Raw genomic sequence first — 18,827 nt, 5'->3', positions numbered from 1 at the left:
CCATTCTGTGGCATACTGAGTATAATCACAGAACAAATTACATCTGTGCTTAGTGATTATTATCTTGGCATACAAGCATATCTACAATAAAACTAAATTCTGCCCTAATAAATTCCAAGACAGAATTTCTTCTCTGTTTGTTACAGTGAATCAGGTTTTATTTCCTGTGTACAAGAGGAAAAATATTTGATAAGGATTTCAAATTATAAAATGTCCTCAATCAATAAAGTGAATTCCAAAACACTCAAAAGCTGATGACTGAGTTATGCCCTGGACATATTTAAATTAGTTCTGGATTATTATAGCCCTGCACAGCAAAATGAGACATTTATTTCTTTCATTATTTGAGACACAGTGTCTTCCATTTCTTTCATTTTAAACTGAGGTAGATGATTATTTTCTTCTTAGTGGTAGTGGTAAAATGTCACAACAGCCAGAGTTGCACTCACTTTGCCACTACAGCCCCACACCCAGGGGTAGGTCACACCCCGGGAGCAGATAACCTGAAGTGTGGCTAGAGCAATTTCTCTACAGCCTTTTTGCTGTCATTTTTGTGCTCTGAGGAGGCAAGGCGGAGGGGGAGGTCTTTTGCATAGGATAAAAGAGGATTAATTACTCTGGAGAATTCGGGGGCAAAAGACAAAATCAGAAGGGCGCAACAGTTAAAATATGGGGGAGGTTCATGGGGAGGGTATAAAATCATCGGCAAATTGGAGAAATTCTGAGGAGGGATACAGGCAGGTTCACAAAAGCATCGTCCAATGAAGGAGGTAGGGGAGGAAACTGGGTCACATGGACGAATGAGATGTCCAGTTTTTAGGGAATTTCCAAAGGGGAATTCCAAGCGGGGAGTTGGCACAAAATAGGATTGACAGGTAATTCAGGGTAGATTGACAAGGTGGGTGGGAGGGTATGATTTGGACTAAGCCATTAACTTGGGCAGAACATACCATTAGCCAGAAACATGCTGAAACAGTAAAATATAAGTTGACATGACTTGTTGATAGCTGCTTTACCCTCTTTCCCTAAAGAAATGGAAGACATTAATCTTATGTACAAAGTCATATTCTCAGTTTCATTAGAAAGTCTAGACTGAAAAACTTATAGTTTATTTGTTTCTGTTTAGAAAGTATCATTATTTTGATGAAAAGGAATACTAATTTTAAAAAGAAAAATCTCTGAAAGGAAAAGACTTAAATGTTTGTTTAAGATCAAGCACTTCAGTTAAGTGCTCTGCTGAATTAGGTCATGCAATAAGAAATGCAGATTAACTTGTGTCCATCAACAACATCTGAGAGCTTGTGCAGTAAATTTAATGTTCTCAAATAGCTGCATGTCTGTGCTCAAGTTCTGATTCACTCATTACAGCAATGGACAAATATATAATGCACTCAAAGTGATGTGGGAGAAATAAGCTATATAGCAGCTACATGCCAAGAAAAATAATATTGGGTGTAGAGCTGATCTATATGCACATGAATAAAATACAGACATCAGGGCTGAAATCTGTTGTTGTAAAATGGTGTGTATCAATGGTTGGCAATGTAATTAGAAATTATCGATGGGGGTTTTGATTGCTCTCTATGCCTTGGCATGACAATCTAGGGTCTTGCTACAGAGAGTCATCCTTTGGGAAAGGAAAATTATTTAACAGGGTTCTTTACATAGTAAATAAGCAACAAATTATGTAGATAGAGTTCTTAAAATGCTTTGTTCTCATATAAATTCCAAAGACAGATGTCAAAAGCAGGAGAATTTACTGCACTGATAGCATTGTACATACAATATTAGAAATTATTGCTTAGAAATCACATAGACTAATACATTTTTATTACTTCTGTGATACATGTTTCACAAGTAGAAAGTATGTCAGACAGATACATGGAAAATCATTCTGGGAGCTATATTGTATATGGCATGCATAGATTCCTGTGGGATGTCTTCAATAGAGTTAATTTACTTCCATTACAATAAGTTATATATTAAACAATTTCTTACTATTAAAACATGATACGTTTGGGAGATTATACTATTGAAATCTGCTGTATTATTATCACTTTATGGTAAAACATGATGGAGAAAAAAAATTTTGTAGAATAATCTTCATATCTGTCATATTTTGAACTAAGAGAGAAAAGAGTGAGATTTACAGCATCCAAATTCAGAGAAGAAAATATTAAACTGTACACCATCCATCACGGTTAAAAATAAAAACTCCAAGATTTGTGTGATACAGACTGTATCTTTTATACACTTGAAGTTGAGAATTATTAGTGTTCAAACTACCCCAACTCCTGTTACTTCTAGCAGCTGCAAATGCAGTTAATATTTGACCAATCTGTTTTCATTTCCTAGTCCAAGCAAACATAGTCCAGTGTTTACAGCTTACAGTTTTTAAAGATTTTTTGGCACAGATCATTGTTCTTTCTTCACAGTTTGCAGATGTTCATGCTGAGTTTTTCATTCTGTGAGGAAAATATAATTTATGAAATAACTCAGCAAATATATAAATAAATCATCATGCAAAAAACTACAAACAAACAACACCCCCTCAAAACAATAGACTTTCAGTAGAAGATGCTGATTCTAGCAAAATACTTCCATGAATACTGAAAATATTCACTTTTGCTTTGATAGTTTGAAAGACTATATACCTAGCTTTTAATTGCCATACCGTAGCATATTCTTATGAATTTATGCAGGCTTCAGTCATCCCACATTTTCAGCTATTCATCTCAGATTCTTTTTTACCTTCAGATTGAACTTCCATTTCCATTAGCAAGCCACTCGCAGTGTGGAATGTAACCATAATCCAACAACAGGTGTAATCTAAGCAGAACTTGACTTCAGTTATTTTTTTAATCTGGACTGTAAACTTCTTTGTATGTAGAAGAACAATCCAAATTCTTTTATTGTTACCTCAAAGCATTATAAAATTACAGATTATGAGGGATAGAATAGTTCCTTTGGAAGGGTCCTACAATTATCTAATCCAACTCTGTGACAATATAAGGGCTGACCATAAGGTGAAGCATATAATTAATGGCATTGTCCAAATGTCTCTTAAACGTTGATAGACTTGGGGTATCAACAACCTCTCCAGAAAACCTATTCCAGTGTTTGACCAGTCACTCAGTAAGGAAATTTTTCTTATATCTGGCCTGAACCTTCCCTGACAGAGCTCTGAGCCGTTTCCACATGCCCTGTCACTGAAAACCAGGAAGAAGAGCTCCTTCTCCAAAACCAAAAGAAAACAACTTTGAAGATGTGCAATATCCCCTCCTGGAAATTGGAGTGATCATTAACTTAATCTAATAACTAAAATTTTTCCATCCCACCTTCCCAGGTACCCTGGCATAAGGTATGAGGCTTTGTAAGTGGATCTGAAGAATAATGATCATGATGGCTCATCTAACGTGGAAGTGCTGTCAAAGTTTAGTTAGCCTGCACCCAGCATTAAAACTGTTTCCATGAAGAAAAAAAAACAGATGGATCATTGCCACAGGAGACTCCCTGATAGGAACAGAGGACCCAACATGTAGCATGGATCTAGTTCTTCCCCCCTCCCTAAAGATGCACACCCTGGTATGGCATTAGTTTTCAGTATGTCATAATGAATTTCAGAACAACAAGTCCCAGAGAAATCACTAGAGATTTCAGGGCCTTGAGGTGATTGGTTAAGAGATCAGAACTACAAGTATGTTTTTTCTATCCTTCAAGTTGCAGAGGATGATGAGAGAAGAAACAGGAAAAGCTACCAGATTGGCACCTGGCTTCAAGGCTGATGTCACTGGCAGAACTTTGGTGGTTTTGATGAGTTGTTTTACATGGCACCAGGCCAGTTGATTACACCTGTCTCAAAGTGGAGAAAAAGATGTTTATACAGGAGTTAGCAGGGTTCAATGAGTGATCTTTAAACTAGGTTTAAAAGAGGAAAGGAATAAAACCCAAGCACACTAGAGACCAGGGGACAGCATGCCAATATTTGAGTTATGGTGTGCTAGTGAGTTCCTTTGGTCTGCACCATCAGTGGAGGTAAAGGACAAGGATGAAGGTCCATGCAGCAGCAAAGCCACAGGTGTTATTGATATGCTTGAAACCACAGAAGAGCATGAGAAGAATCACATAGAAATTATGCCTGCTGCCTCCAAAAAGATGGGGGATGGAATCAATAGTCCAAATGCTTTTATACCAATGCATGTAGCATGGGCAATAAAGAGAAAATGGAAGCCACTGTGAAGGAAGAAAGCTATGACACAGCTGCAATTACAGAAACAAGGGGCATTACTGGAGTGCTGCAGTGTATCACTCCAAACTCTTTAGAAAGGATAGGTAAGGAAAAAGAGATGGTGAGGTAGCCCTATATGTTAGGGAGTGTTTCACATGTCTAGAGCTCAGTGATAGGGTGATGATAGAGTCAAGTATTCATGCATAAGCATTGGAGAGAAGGCCAACAAGACAGATATCCTGGCAGGAGTATGTTATAGACCACCCAACTAGGATGAAGAGGCAGATGAAATATTCTACAAGCAGCTGAGAAAATTCACTGACCCTTGTTCTCACAGGGGACTCCAACATACCAGATACCTGCTGGAAGTACAATCCAGCAGAAAGAGAGCAGCCCAGGATGTTTCTGAGCTGTGCCTTGGTATTCCTGGCACAGTGGTGAGGAAGCCAGCCAGGGAAGGTGCCCAGCTGGACCTGCTGCTCGTGAACAGAGGATTAGTGGGAGATGTGGTGGTCAGAGGCCATCCTGGGCACAGAGACCACAAAAGGAGAGCTTCTTTCTATTCTCAGAGCTGTAAGGAGGGCAGTCAGCAGAACTGCTGCCTGGGACTTCCAGGGGGCAGACTTTGGCCTGTTTACAGGGCTGGTTGGTAGTGCTCCTTGGGTAGTGGTCCCAAGGGGACAAGAGAGTATGGGAAGGATGAACATAGCTCAAGAAAACAATCTTACAGGTGTAGGAGCAGGCAGGATCAGATCCCAGGTCCCCATGTGCTGAAAGAGGAGCTGTCTGGGAAGAAGACTGGCCTGGCTAAACAGAGCTTAGGCTGAACTGAGGAGAAAAATGAGAGTTTACGACCTTTGGAAGAAGGGAAAAGCAGCTCAACAGGACTAAAAATATGTCATGAGTAATGCAGGGATGAAACTAGGAGGGCAAAAGACCAACTGCCATAAAAGACAACCAAAATTTTTTGTACAAATACATTCACTACAAAAAGGGGCCAAGAAATATGTCCATCTCCTATTGTTTGTTGAAGGGGGGCAGGGGGTGTAATATAATGACAAGGGATAAAGAAAAGTCTGAGGTATTGAATTCCTTCTTTGCCTCAGTCTTTAAGAGGAACACCAGTTTTCCTCCAGGTACCCAGCCCCCTCAGCTAGAAGATGGGAACTGGCAGAATGAAGCCCCATACTCCAAGGGGAAATGGTCAGTGACCTGCTATACCACTTAACACACATGAGTCTCTGAAGCTGGATGAAATTCCCCTCAAGGGTACTGAGGATACTGATGGAAGTGCTAACAGGCCACTTTCCATCATTTACCAAACGTCATGGCTAACTGGACAGGCACCAGGTGACCAGTAGTCTGGAAATCACCAGTTTCCAGGGCTGGCAGTCCTGGTAGTGACAGGACATGTGAAAATGGGACACATTTACAAAAAGGGCTGGAAAAGGATAAAGGGAACTTCAGGCCTGTCAGTCTGAGCTCAGTGCCGGGTTGGTGATTAAGCAGATCACCCTGAGTGCCATCACACAGCACATGCAGGACATCAAGGGGATTGGACCCCACCAGCCTGGGTTTGTCTATGGCTTGACCAGCCTGATCTCCTTCTGTGATTAACTGACCCATCTACTGGATGAGAGGATATTGTCTACCTGAACTTCACAAAGCCTTTGACACTGTCTCCCACGGCACATTCCTGGAAAAGCTGGCAGCCCACAGCTTGGACAGGAGCACTCTGTGCTGGGTTAAGAACCAGCTGGATGGCCGGGCCAGAGACTGGTGGTCAATGGAGTTATATCCAGCTATCCATTAGTCACCACTGGACACCCCAGGGCTTAGTATTGGGCCAGTCAGTCCTATTTAATATCTTCATTCACAAGGACATTGAGTGCACCCTCAGTCAGTTTGCAGATGACAGCATGTTTGGCAGAAGCGTTGCTAAATGCTGGAGGGTTTGAAGGCTCTGCAGAGGGAGCTGGACAGGCTGGATCTATGGACCAAGAAAAATGGTATGAGGTTCAACAAGGCCAAGTGCTGGGTCCTGCCCCTGAGTCACAAAAACCTCATCTGCACCAGAGGCTGAGGCAGAGTGACTGGAAAACTGCTTGTCAGAAAAGGGCCTGGAGGTGCCAGTCAACAACAGCTGGACATGAGCCAGCAGTGCCCAGGAAGCCAAGAAGGCCAAGGGCTTCCTGGCCTGTACCAGCAATAGTGTAGTCAGCAGGACCATGGAAGTCATCATCCCCTGTTTTTGACACTGGTGAGGCCACATGTCAAGCCCAGTGTTCAATTTTGGGCTTCTCTTGACAAGAAAGACATTGAATTGCTGGAGCATATCCAGAGAAGGGCAATGGAGCTGGAGAAGTGTTTGGAGCACAAGTCCTGTGAGGAGCTGAGGGAGTTGAGATTGTTTAGCCTGGAGAAAAGGAGGCTCAGGGGAGACCTTACTGCTCCCTACAACTGCCTGAGAGGAGGGTATGGTGAGCTAGGGGTCAGCCTCTTCTCCCAGGCAACCAGCAACAGGGCAAGGGGAAGCCCTGAAGTTGCTCCACGGGTGGTTTAGTTTAGACTTGAGGAAAATTTCTTCATGGAAAGGATTATCAAGCATTAGAGTAGGCTGCCCAGGTTGGCCTACCATCTCTGGAAGTATTTAAAAGATGTGTAGCTGTGGCACTTAAGCTCATGGCTTAGGGGTGGCCTTGGCAGTGCTGGGTTAATGGTCAGACTGGATAATCTTAAATGATTTTCCAACCTAAAATGATTCCATCATTCTTTATTGGATAACTCTACAGCAGTGTAAGAATTCCATTTTGATCTCTGTGTTTCAATAATGGCCAAAATTAGGAAGGAATTTGTTTTTGATGGAGTGACACAACATCCCAGCAGGAAAATAAGATTATTTTATCCAAATAAATACATTCCACTTTCATAATAAAATTCAGAAATATATGCAATTTCAGACAAATGTCCTTAAAAGTGAGGAGGAAATACTGTACCTACGATCAATTTTGGTTGGGCTAATCTTCTCCCTTTCTAGAGCCCTCCAGATAAGACCATAAAATATGACATCCAGCATCAGGTGGTTGGTGTCTCAGATTCTGTATTGTGTAATCTGTAACAGCAGTTAGTGTTGAACTGCAGAAAAACAGAACAAGGCCCATCCTACACAAAACAGCTGATGGTCCCCCTAACTTCCACTTCAGGATACCAATTCAGTTGTGAAATACAGAATATCTAAGGCAACTAGGCCAGATCCACATGAAATTTGACAGCCCTAGGGTTAGGAGGCAACACTGTTGTTGGGGCTTAGGAGTTTTTATTGCTCCCACCAAAACCACACTAGTACTTGCTCCCCCTTCCACTCTCCTCTTCTCCCTACGGGTGGCAAACGAGGAGAGTTGGAGGCACAAAAGGCAGAGATCATGGCTTGAGATAAGAAGAGTTTACTGGAAAAAGCAATGAGATAAGAAAACAAACAGGAACAGCAATAATGCGAATAACAAAAGTGTAAAAAGAGAGGAAGATTTACATGCAAATGCTCACCAAACCTGGGAAAATGCAACAATGGCAAATGGACCCTATGCCACACTTGTTCCCCTGACCAGTGACACCTCTTCTCTGAAGTGAGAGTCCCTTTCTCTGACCCCAGCAGTGATGTAAGATGGTACCAAATAACGTGAGGGTCTTGGCTCTGCCCACATGACTTCAGGTCCCTCAGCCTCTTGGCTGCTGTGAAAAATTAACCCTGTCCTTGGCTGAAACCAGGAGACACCATGGTTACTTAATGTGAAAATGCAATTTGGTTCCCCCCACCATAAATTTTTTATATACTTTCATCAAATACCATGCATATGTGGAGTTTTTTGGCGTAGTTCTCTACCATCCTGAATTTTGTAAGGCCATTTCTGACTGTGTTCTGTGAATATATAGGATTTTCAGACTAGAAAACCACTGAGTAGAGCAACATTGCTACATAAAGAAAATGTGGGCCTGTAATGGTTGGTTGTACAGCCACTCCCCTCTGACTAAAGCCACAATTCTAATAAAAATATGTAACAGCCCAAAATATTTTTCCATTACTCATCAAAATATTAAAGGAATTATAATGAGAATTGTAATTAATGCAGTTCTGATTTTCTGTGAAAAAATATAAATATGTATTTTGTAGGCTGGAAATTGTTTTCTAAAATGCCTGTTTGGGTTATTGGCTTATTTGGCTTATGTTGTTGAAGAAAAAGGAAGGCAAATCTTCACTACCACAGGAGGAAAAGAAATAAAGTGTGCATTTCTGACATAGACTCCCCATAATGCAGGAGGTTCCCACACTGCTGCTTTGAGTAGGATGTTGGATTAAGTTGGAATTCCTACCTGAGTCACACACCATGACCCTCTGATCTGCTGCTAAGAGCTGTACTGTTTCCCTCAGGCTTTGCTTAGCTCTTTGCTTCCATTTACAAATCTTTAATTCCACATGGCAATGTGGCTGCATTTTGAAGCAAGTGGCCATTGAAAATCAAACTCTTAAAAGCCCTGACCAAAGAAAGAGGAGGAAGCTCCACTCAGGTTTTAGCTGGGTTGCAGTCCTTTTCACAATGGAGAAGTGAAGTTGACAGCAGAAAACCCCAACTTTTTCATCTGGTCCAAGGAGTTTTTTTGCCTTGATTTAGCAATTACAGCTTCATGATTCAGTTCCCTAAGGGGCCAGCTGCTCCTCTGAAGGCAGAAAGTGTTTGATACCTCCATCACCTGAGACTCCTTCTTCTTCCTTTAACTGCTGCCTGAAGCCTCCTTTGACAACTGTCTGTGCTGAACTGTACTCCAAAGAACAGAGAAACTGCCATCCAGATTTACAGTCTGAACCCGGTTCAGGGTTAAAATAGTTACATCTGGCAGATCTTGCTGTTCTGTGTGTCAGGAGCTTTCTATCATTATTTCTAGTGCAGCAGAGCTGCTGTATAGAAGAAGTGTATGAGGCAAAGGATCACTTACCTGGACACTCCTTAAGAGTCTTGTGTGCATCTGACTGTGTGTCCACATGAGTGCCAGGGCTGGACAAGCAAGAAGAGCGAGGCAGGAAATTGGTACAAGCAGACTGGACTTTCAGCAGAGTTGAACCTGACTGCACTGGCTGAACTCCATTGCTGTATCTTGTTAGGCCCGCAAATATATCCCTGGAAAGATGCTGTACTTTTCAGCCACACTGACTTACTATTAAAAATCTGCACTGTGTGTACATTGGGTATCTGAGCACACAGATCTTCTGAGTATAGTGATGAGGGCTTTACCTCAGACCACAGCAGCCTGAAAAGATTTGTGACATCTCTACAGTATGGCTTGGCCAGAATCTGTGCCTCCAGTAGTATCTCCAATTATGACAGGCATTTCATCTTCAGCCTAAGCAACAAGTGTTTCCAGTTACATGTACCAGAAGGAACTATATATTGGCTTTTCTCATCACTATATGGTATGGGTTATATGAATTGATACTGTTCTTTCTCATTTTATCCTGTCAGAATACAGAGGGAAATAGCATTATCTGCCTCTCCCTGTGTGCACACACATGCTGTGCTGATTCAGTTGGGACCTATGGAGGTAAAAGCATTGGATACCTCTTTGACCAATGCTTGTATAATTATCCTGATACAATCCATGGCTATCTAAAATTTTCCATGTTCACCAGATGACTTGCTGATTACAATAATGAAATATTTCACCCAAAGTTTTGCTTTGGAAAAGTAGGATGAATTTTTATGTATACACGATAAACAAAACATTTAAAAATAAATTTCGTAGAAAATCAGCTTGCTGACTTTGTGAACAGAAGTATTTTAAGAGAAAGGTAAAAAGCCCATCTCCAATGCAGCACAGGATCACAGGCTTTGTACTTTTCAAAATCCAGAGGGCTTTTACATGCTGGTGGCAGCACAGCTCCAATGGTCTGATGAAAACAGAGCAGTTAAAAGACACTTAAATCTGTGTGGTGAAAGTACAGCAAACTGAATTTCAATGTCCTTTAAATACCTCTTGCCAATCTCAGAGAAGTAAGAAGCTCAAAATTCCCCTTTTGTGGGTTAGCAGTGGTCTTGTGTCTTGCTCCTTTCATACAATGGCTATAGGCAATCTCTGCTTTGCCTCTTTGCAGAGTTCTGCTTCTATGAAAAAGAGATAGAAAAGGAGACCTGGCATCTTAAGAGAAACAAAAACTGTTAAGGCTTCTTTCATAAAGATCTCTCCATGTCTGTGAGATTCTGTGAATGTAAACAGTTCTCTTTGGCCAGGAATATTCAGGTAAATCTGAAAATGTCACTTGCACACATTAGAAGTAAAAAAAACCCACAGTTTGAAGTTCTTCAGATTTATTCCGTGAAAATTGAACCTTTGAACAAAACTTCAGTCTTTCCCCAACACTATTTTAATATTTAGGTTATACGGCAGTATACTCTACTTCTTACATGCTTATGCACAATATTGGTTACAGCACATAAATGCAGTGATTTATCCTTAAAGGTGTATTTTATGTGGAAAGTCTTGCAATGAAACTGTCCATTTTTCTCATAAAATAAAATAAAAAAATGTTCGTGCTTTGACAAAGATTAAATCATTCTTCAGTGTTTATCTGCGTACTGTATTTGTGAATATGAATAGGTCATTGTCTTCAAAGTTACTGTTCATGCATGAAAAATTCAACATATGCATAAGCTTGGAGCATATGCAGGAACTTGATGTTAAATAAGTGTTAGGAATGTATTGTGCTTGTATTGTAATGTCAGTGTCTCCTGGATAGAATTTGAAAACATTTCTGTTGCTATGAGGAGCACTCACTCCCTGCCTCTTACTCTGTAATAGTTGTGTGGTCATGTAGAAGACAGCCTGCAATGAAGTCAATCTTCTAATTTTCATGAAAATCAAACAAACCTACACAGAAGTGATACATACTACAACATAAAAATGCTAGAAGTCATTAAATGTTAACTCCCTTATTTCAAAAATCCCCTACTGCACTCTTAAGGTGGTAGCTACATAATTTATTTTTCATTCAAAACTTTCATTTTATTCAGTCAAGTCAGTCCTTTATAAGATCAGAAGGTGATCACTGAATGCAGCTAAATTTTGCTAAATGAAAATATTTAAATATGCAAATTTAAATATGCAAAATTTCTAGCTTGGGTCCATACCTGATGTTTATAAATGCTTGGATCCTATGCACCCACCAAGTGAGATAGCAAAACCAGAGGCATTGAAAAGAAAAAGCTTAAAATCACTTGTTAAATTAGTCTACACTTGGAATATTTCCTTATAAGAATCATTCCATTCCACCATGTAGGGGAAGCAGATTGCAGTCATGGCAGGTCATTTCAACAGTATAAGAAATAATTCCAGTATTACAGGCAATTTAGATGGATGCTATGGTGTATTGATGTTTGGAAAGGGGCTGTTGTTCCTTATATCTGACAGAGTTTGAGGTCTTCCAAAGCAGTTCCTAAGACATCATTACAACTAAACGTAAATTAGACATGATCTTCGTCAGCTCTAACTAGCTGACTATCCTCAACTGTGATAATCCCTTTCCATCAGTGCTTTGTAACACTTTGGAACATAACTTTGTGGAGACGTAGTGCCACCTTTCATTCCACCACATTCAGCTTCCATTGACTTCAGTGGAAAGTGAAGGGCTTAGGTAAGAATGGAAGTTGGAAACATTATTCATCACATCTTTTTCTGTTCATATAATTCCATAGTACACATTAAGACACAGAGGACTGTGGTTCTGAAACCAAGAAGACGATTAAGTGTTAGAAGGCAAATTCTGCGTGCCTGGCTCTTTCAAATCACAGGGTCAAATTCTGGTTTTGGTGTAATCATAGTTATAGGATTGCTTTCAATTTATGTGGGAGTATTGGACACAGGAATTTGACCCGCTGAGATTACTTTGTAGGCTGATGTAGCAACACATCAAGATTAGTAGAGATAGAAAAATTTGGCTCACAAGGCAAAAAACCCTAAGGATTTATACTCTGACTGAGAAAAGTAAGAGTGCATAGAATGCCTGATTACTCTGCAAAAAGGATGTTAAAAGTCTTATAATTTCTGGTCTTCTGTTTTTATATATACAAGACAATAAAAATCTTATGTTAAATAGAAAGTGAAGCGAATGTTACTAAAAAGATTACTTTGTCCTAAAACAACATCCCACCTGTCCCAGTACATTTATGACTATGGCAAGGGTGTATCAAACCATTGTTTACACTGTCTCTCAGGTCCCAGAGTAAAATGCATTACAGGGAAATCTTAATGATGGAATATAAGTTACAATACAATAATATTTTTTCAGCTGTTCAAAAAATATGTGTCATGGTTCATATTTCACAACTGCAGTAAAATTAACTGATAGCCAAACTCTTATGGGCCCAATCCTGGGAAGTTTTATGAGTCCTGAATTTCTGCTTTTCTGTTGAGGTCATTGGGAGTCTAGAGCTAGCTGAGTCTTTTGCAATCAAAATAAGAGGGGAGAAGTAGGTCTTTCCTCACTTCTCAAGACCAGGGCCAACAGCCAATAACATCAAACTGATACTACCATCCTTAAATTAAGTCCAAGACATATCAGTATGAAACATAGTGCCAGTGAAATTTGCTCAGCATTAGATGATTTGTGTCTGTTTTTCTAACATTAACTTTGGAGGTCTCTTGGATAAACAGCAAGACAGAGTATGAAAGAAACTTGTTTTCTGCATCCCACTGGAAAAGAATCAAAAAGAACCTTCTATGTGAACTGCTGTTACAATGGTAAAAAGTTTCTAAAAGTACTTTATGTTCAAAATATTTATGCAATCTCTGGAAAAAAAATAAAAATATTATCTTAATCTTTACATCAGTTTTTATTTTAAAGCCAAAAAACATTGTCTGCTTTGGGAGGATAAAAAAAATTGACAAGTTTCATCTGCCTAATAGATGTAAATTTTCTCTTTTCTTTTAGTGCTCTGAAGGAACAGCATCACAGCTGGACACAATTTCTGAGGACTGCAAATTCTTTACTGAGGACTCTAGGGCTGTAACCTTGTTATTTCTTTACTTCAACTGGAATATTCCACTCTACTGACACTTACAAGCTTCTTTCCACTTGTCACTCAGCCAGTCACACTTCAAGGCCAACAAGATTCCTCATTCAAGAGCTTTGTCTCAAGTAATGTCCTTACTCAAACACTGAATGGCACCCTTGAAATGGCTGATGGAAATGGGCCATTTCTTTATTTAATGATCAATCCCCTTGTCTCTCACATCATCTTGATTTCATACAGGTTGAAAAGAAACAAGTGTTTCCATAGGACTTCAGCCTGAATTTTTCCTAAAAAATTTGATTTCTTTGAGTGTCAAGCTCCCTTTGAATAATGTTTTAATGGATCATTAAGAGAAAAGAGACGAAAATCTTATCCTGTTGCTCTGATTAATTCCGTATCTATCAGAGAAAAACTGCAAATCATTCCATAATGTCTCAAAAATATGAAAATATAATTATTATCTTACAATTTAAAAAATATTTAACAGAGATAATGAATGTTCCCCTGAAGTCTGAGCCTACTTTCACAAAATTTAGAATCCTAAGTCATCCATTTTGACTGTAAAGTTACTAATGTGGAAAGAATTATTGCTGTCGCAAGAGGTCCACTAACAACTTTACCATTAATATTCTTATTATTTCCTTACAAAATAATTTGTTACCGTCTCATCCAGGTTTTTGCCTTCTGTATCTATTCAGAGTCCTAGATATTAACAAAAAGGCAACACCAAACAGAAACTAATTTAATCTCTTGCTATCCAAACACTGTATCTCTGAAAAGGGCCGTATCTTATAAAATAAGGAAACAAGAAAGTCAGTAATTTCATCAGATTTATAACCTGAGTAACCTGTTTTTGCAGAGATGCAATGAGGAGCTGGTCAAGTAAAAAACTCACAGCATGGAAACTTAGCACAAACTCGAAGGAAAAATTAGGTAGTCAGATATCTATACACTAATAGTGTAATGCAGACAGAATTAGTTATGATGGTTTGCTCATTTAATGATTCTCAAAACTTAATTTATTTTGTAGCTTCTTACAGTCTTTTAAAAAATCTCTTGGCACATTTCTCTAAACAACTAATTTCTTTCTGGGAAAAATAAAGAAAAATTATACACACTATAAATACTACAGTCAAGAGAAATATTACTTGTATAGCCCAACTGTGATGTTCTTTCACCATTTTATACAGCTTTTATCTTTCTTTGATAAAAAAGTGTCTTAAATGAATGTTACCACAGCATGGTGCAACATGACTTCCAAAAAAACCAAACAAATAAAAGCAGTGAAAGAAAAAGATACTAGTTGAATTTACATACTTAGTAGTCTACCTTCATCCTTTTTTAAAAGAATATAGGGGTTAGCTCCTCTTGTCTCATAATCATTATTGTGTGTTAGTCACCTTGACCCATCTACTTAATTTGGATATGTCTTGTTAGCATTAGAACTTCCATATTAAAATACCTCTTTACAGTTATCAACATTCAAGACCAGGACCAAAGAGTCAAGCAAATTGTCACTGGCTCTTAACATTTCAATCCAATATGATGCAGGCAAATGAAATTTTAAATGTCATAATGCTTGTAAAAATATGGTCTCACTGTAGTCTGCTCCACACTAAGGCTCTTCCCAGTCCATACTGGTAAATCTGTACAGAGAAATTACTTGAAAGAAAATTCTAGTCTCAGCATATTTGAGTAGAATCCACTGTCTGAGAGAGCAATCCTCTTTATATTTTTTTTTTTCAATCCCTCCTCATCAAATCGGTGGAGTAATTTCAAATAATTCCCTTATGAACTATAAGCTTGAGTGGAAGCAAGGAGTACAGAAATAATTTGCCTGCATAATCTGACTCCCCTTCTAACTTCAAGATTTCCTGGTCCCTAAAATAAGATGTCATTCAACCTCCCAGGTTAATCTCCTAGGTCTCTAGATCAGAGGCTGCTGGTGCCATTGACTAGTGCCAAGCTACATGTGATGGTTTTCCTGATAGACTCAACTGTCTGCCAGGGACTGAGCAGAGGCCACTAAACTAATTTCATGTTGGAATTCAGGTTTAAGTAATTTTTAAACAACATTAGCATATTTCATGTATTTTCTCTCCAAAACAAGAAAAAAACCTCAAACCCGTGAGACGCTAAAGCAGAATAGTTTCTATAACTTAAGGATATAAGGTAATCTTAAATATGATAAATGTATGATCTGCCTATGACTTGCTGTCAATTACAGAATTTATTCTATATCAGAAGAAACAAGTTTAATAAACCACTTAAGTGTTACAAGGTATGTTTTCTACCAACATGAATTATGTATCTATCTGCAACCAAATGTACGTGTTCTATCACTCTGAATATTAAATACAAAAACTATGTTTAAATAATGTGAGGGGTCTGATTTAAGGCAACAAAAGCCAATAAATTCAAAGTTTATGCTGGCACTCTATCCTTAACTCACACAAATTGTTTCAAACAGGTATAATGGCATGAATTACACCCCTCTTACGTTTATGTTTCTACTACCATATTTGAATTTTCTGAGTTCTGTCTATACAAGTCTTCCATGAGTGTCCTTAAATAGAGTTCTAAAATGTAATTTATTAGCTTTGTTTCTATTTTTTAAGGCAAAAATATGCCTTATGGAAATTTTAAAAGGCACTTGTTTTTGGTCTGAGAATGGAATAGTTCCTTTAGACTGTTTTAGTTTGTCAAATACACAATCCAAATGCCTAAAATATTTATTAATTACTATGAACTTAATATTATTTGAAAAATAGATTGTATTGGGTCCCTCAGAGCTTTTCTGATCTCTCGGGTCACCATAGATCTGGCCAGATATTTAGTATGTTCATTAAATAATAATTGTTATAAAATTTGTAGAGTCCTAGCAACATAGACAATAGCAAAGTGAGTATCTACAGTGTTTGCTTCAAATACTATGTTGGTTTTTAGCTGCTTTGCTGCTTCTGTGTTTTTATATGTGATCATATAACTGTGAATAGGACTTTCTGAACCCAAAGTAAATTCTACCCAAATAGGATCCACCTGAGAATTGCATGTGAAAGTATTTGGGGAAAAACAACACAAATAATTAGAATAGTTCACACAAAAAAAAGTGTGATTTATATATCTATGGCAAGACTGTTAGAAGAAGTATCTGTAAGTCCTTGGTGAAAAGTTGAGAATGAAGCAAGATGGCATTCAACAGTTTTGTGTCTCAGTACAGCACACAAATGTAAATGTCAACATGTAGGCACGGATAACACAGACTTAAAATGCCATCTTAGATGAAAATTCATCCAGAGAGGAGCATGAATTATAGTTAGTTTGGCAACATAGATCTAATTATTAAATAGAAGTTCTGTATACAATAGTATAAAAAATCTCAGACTTGGAAACGAAGTTGTAAGTTTCAAAATTAATTCCAATGTTTTGGGAAAGTCACTAAATAGTGTTCTCTCTAAAATCTCTCATCTGCAATACAGGAATACATAGTTCAATTGGAAAGTCTCAAAGTTTTGTTATTGCTGCTATAGCACATAAAATATATATACTACGTGTATGCAACATCCTACTATAATATACTTATTACTTTTATCTTTGTATGTATGTAAAGAGAGGGTTTTTAGATTTTTATTATGGACAGCTGTATTTTCCAGCTAGCTGAAGCCCTGATGAGTGCTCTGTGTGCATTTATTGAGTTAATGTGAACTGAACTATTAATGTGCTAGACTGCAAATCTGTTAACTAAAGAAACCCCTTTGAATTACTCTAGTAGGAGACCTCTTTCTAATACATGTTCAGAAAAAAATGATTAATATTTCTCTTGAATTTAGTTACACATCAAATATGACTTTCACTGTGGAAATTTTTCTTCTTCACCTTAAGGTGAGAGAATACAAAAGCACCAGTAAATGTGGAAATGTCTCAACACACGTTTTCATATTGTTAATCAAAATCAGTTTTATTCTGTTTTTCTGAAGTCTTCACATCTGAAATATATGTAAATAAACTATATGAATTTACATTTTTAAACTTTTTTTTACACTTCATAAAGAACTATAAAGGTGCATGCTCTTCTAGACCTGGCTCATGAGTGCTAACTCTTAAGATTCCTATGATTCAAGACTCTTCTATAATCATCAGATCTAGTACACAGAATGTCCGAAGAAGTTGTTAGAGATCACATCACAGCCAATTGTCATAGGAAATACCAACAAAATTAATAAGCTGAACAGAAGAGCATTCTTTCTATGCAAACTTTACTTTGTACAGGGATTGGAGAGGCCTTGGACAAGTCTCTGTCTCTTGCACTGCAGATGTTTTGACTTACATGAATTCAGTATACAGATGCTATTTCAGATAGGGTCATCAAGAACAATTGACAATTTAATGCCTATTGCATTAACACTGTGGTATTTGTGGCTATATCAGATGTTTTTCATCAAAAAAATAATTCTTTAGATCACTAACTGTGGTTTTGAGTGCAGGCCCATCACCAAGAGCTAATGTTTCACTTAAAAAAGACTACATTATAAAATATTTTAAGTGAAAGCCCACCTACTGGTTCTTTTTCCACTTGGAGCATTAGGGTCTACCAATGTATTTACTTGGCTAATGTAATTTCATAATTATGTACATACGTATCTATGATACTATACAGATACTATACAGAGATGTATCAGATACTATACAGAGATACTATGACTACATGAGCATTTCTCTAAAACAAGTCAGATGAGAAAGGAAGACTACCTAATACAGAAATGGACAGATATTGAAAGCAGAGGGTATCTAAACAGAAAAACATCACAGTTTTATAGGAAAAAATGTGCAATATAGAGCAAGATAATGATGGTAGCTACTGTGATTTCAATTAATTTGAGTAATTTATGTCTCAAGGATTTATTAACTTCCTTTTTAATCTCTAAAAAAACATGAAAAGGAAGGTCTGTATTTGGCTCTGAGTGATATAACTCACTCTTCAGAAAGAGATAGGATGGGATAAGTTCTTTTACTTCTGCAGCTGATTGTCAGTGGAGATTTATGTTTTGGGAAACAGTGATCAGAAACAGAGGGGAAAAAGCAACAATGAGTATGATACAGAATGATACAGAAAAAATTATTTCAGGTCTTGCTTGTTTTTAGCTTGTTTTTAAAGACATTCTAATTCTTGTGGGTCTTTGAAACCTATGGGTTTCAGTTCAAAGATTAAGGAAACTATCACATTGATAGAACATAAATTGAGAAGTTAAACAACTGAAGGAAAGAAATATCTTCTAATCTTACAAATACTGTCTATTCATGCCTACCTTTAAATAAGTAAAGTATGGAAGTCATATCTTTATAATGCCTCCAGTGAGCAGCTTTTGTTCAAAAAAATTCTATATAAACCTGTAATTACTCAACATTCCTGAAATACAGATCACCTTATTTTACATTAATAAAATGAAAGCTAGTAATATGAATACTTAGGATTTTTCTTAGATCTGAATCTCTTTGGTTTCTAAAGTGAAAAGTGATTGTTCTTATAAAATATTTTTTAAATC

General features: G+C 37.8%; 1 long non-coding RNA gene across 1 annotated transcript in view; it reads left to right on the top strand.

Moving 5' to 3' along the window:
- LOC130265511 (uncharacterized) overlaps nucleotides 1–13,785 on the top strand; it is a 42,328-nt gene extending 28,543 nt beyond the window's left edge. The window contains exon 4 of the long non-coding RNA XR_008842614.1: nucleotides 13,203–13,785. This is a non-coding gene — a long non-coding RNA (uncharacterized LOC130265511). The remainder of the gene's footprint in view (nucleotides 1–13,202) is intronic.
- The last annotated feature ends 5,042 nt before the right edge of the window (nucleotides 13,786–18,827 follow it).

Source organism: Oenanthe melanoleuca, chromosome Z, assembly GCF_029582105.1.
Source record: "Oenanthe melanoleuca isolate GR-GAL-2019-014 chromosome Z, OMel1.0, whole genome shotgun sequence".
In the NCBI taxonomy this organism is placed as follows: Eukaryota; Metazoa; Chordata; class Aves; order Passeriformes; family Muscicapidae; genus Oenanthe; species Oenanthe melanoleuca.
The sequence above is the reverse complement of the archived record's forward strand: the minus strand, read 5'-3'. Positions and strand labels throughout refer to the sequence as shown.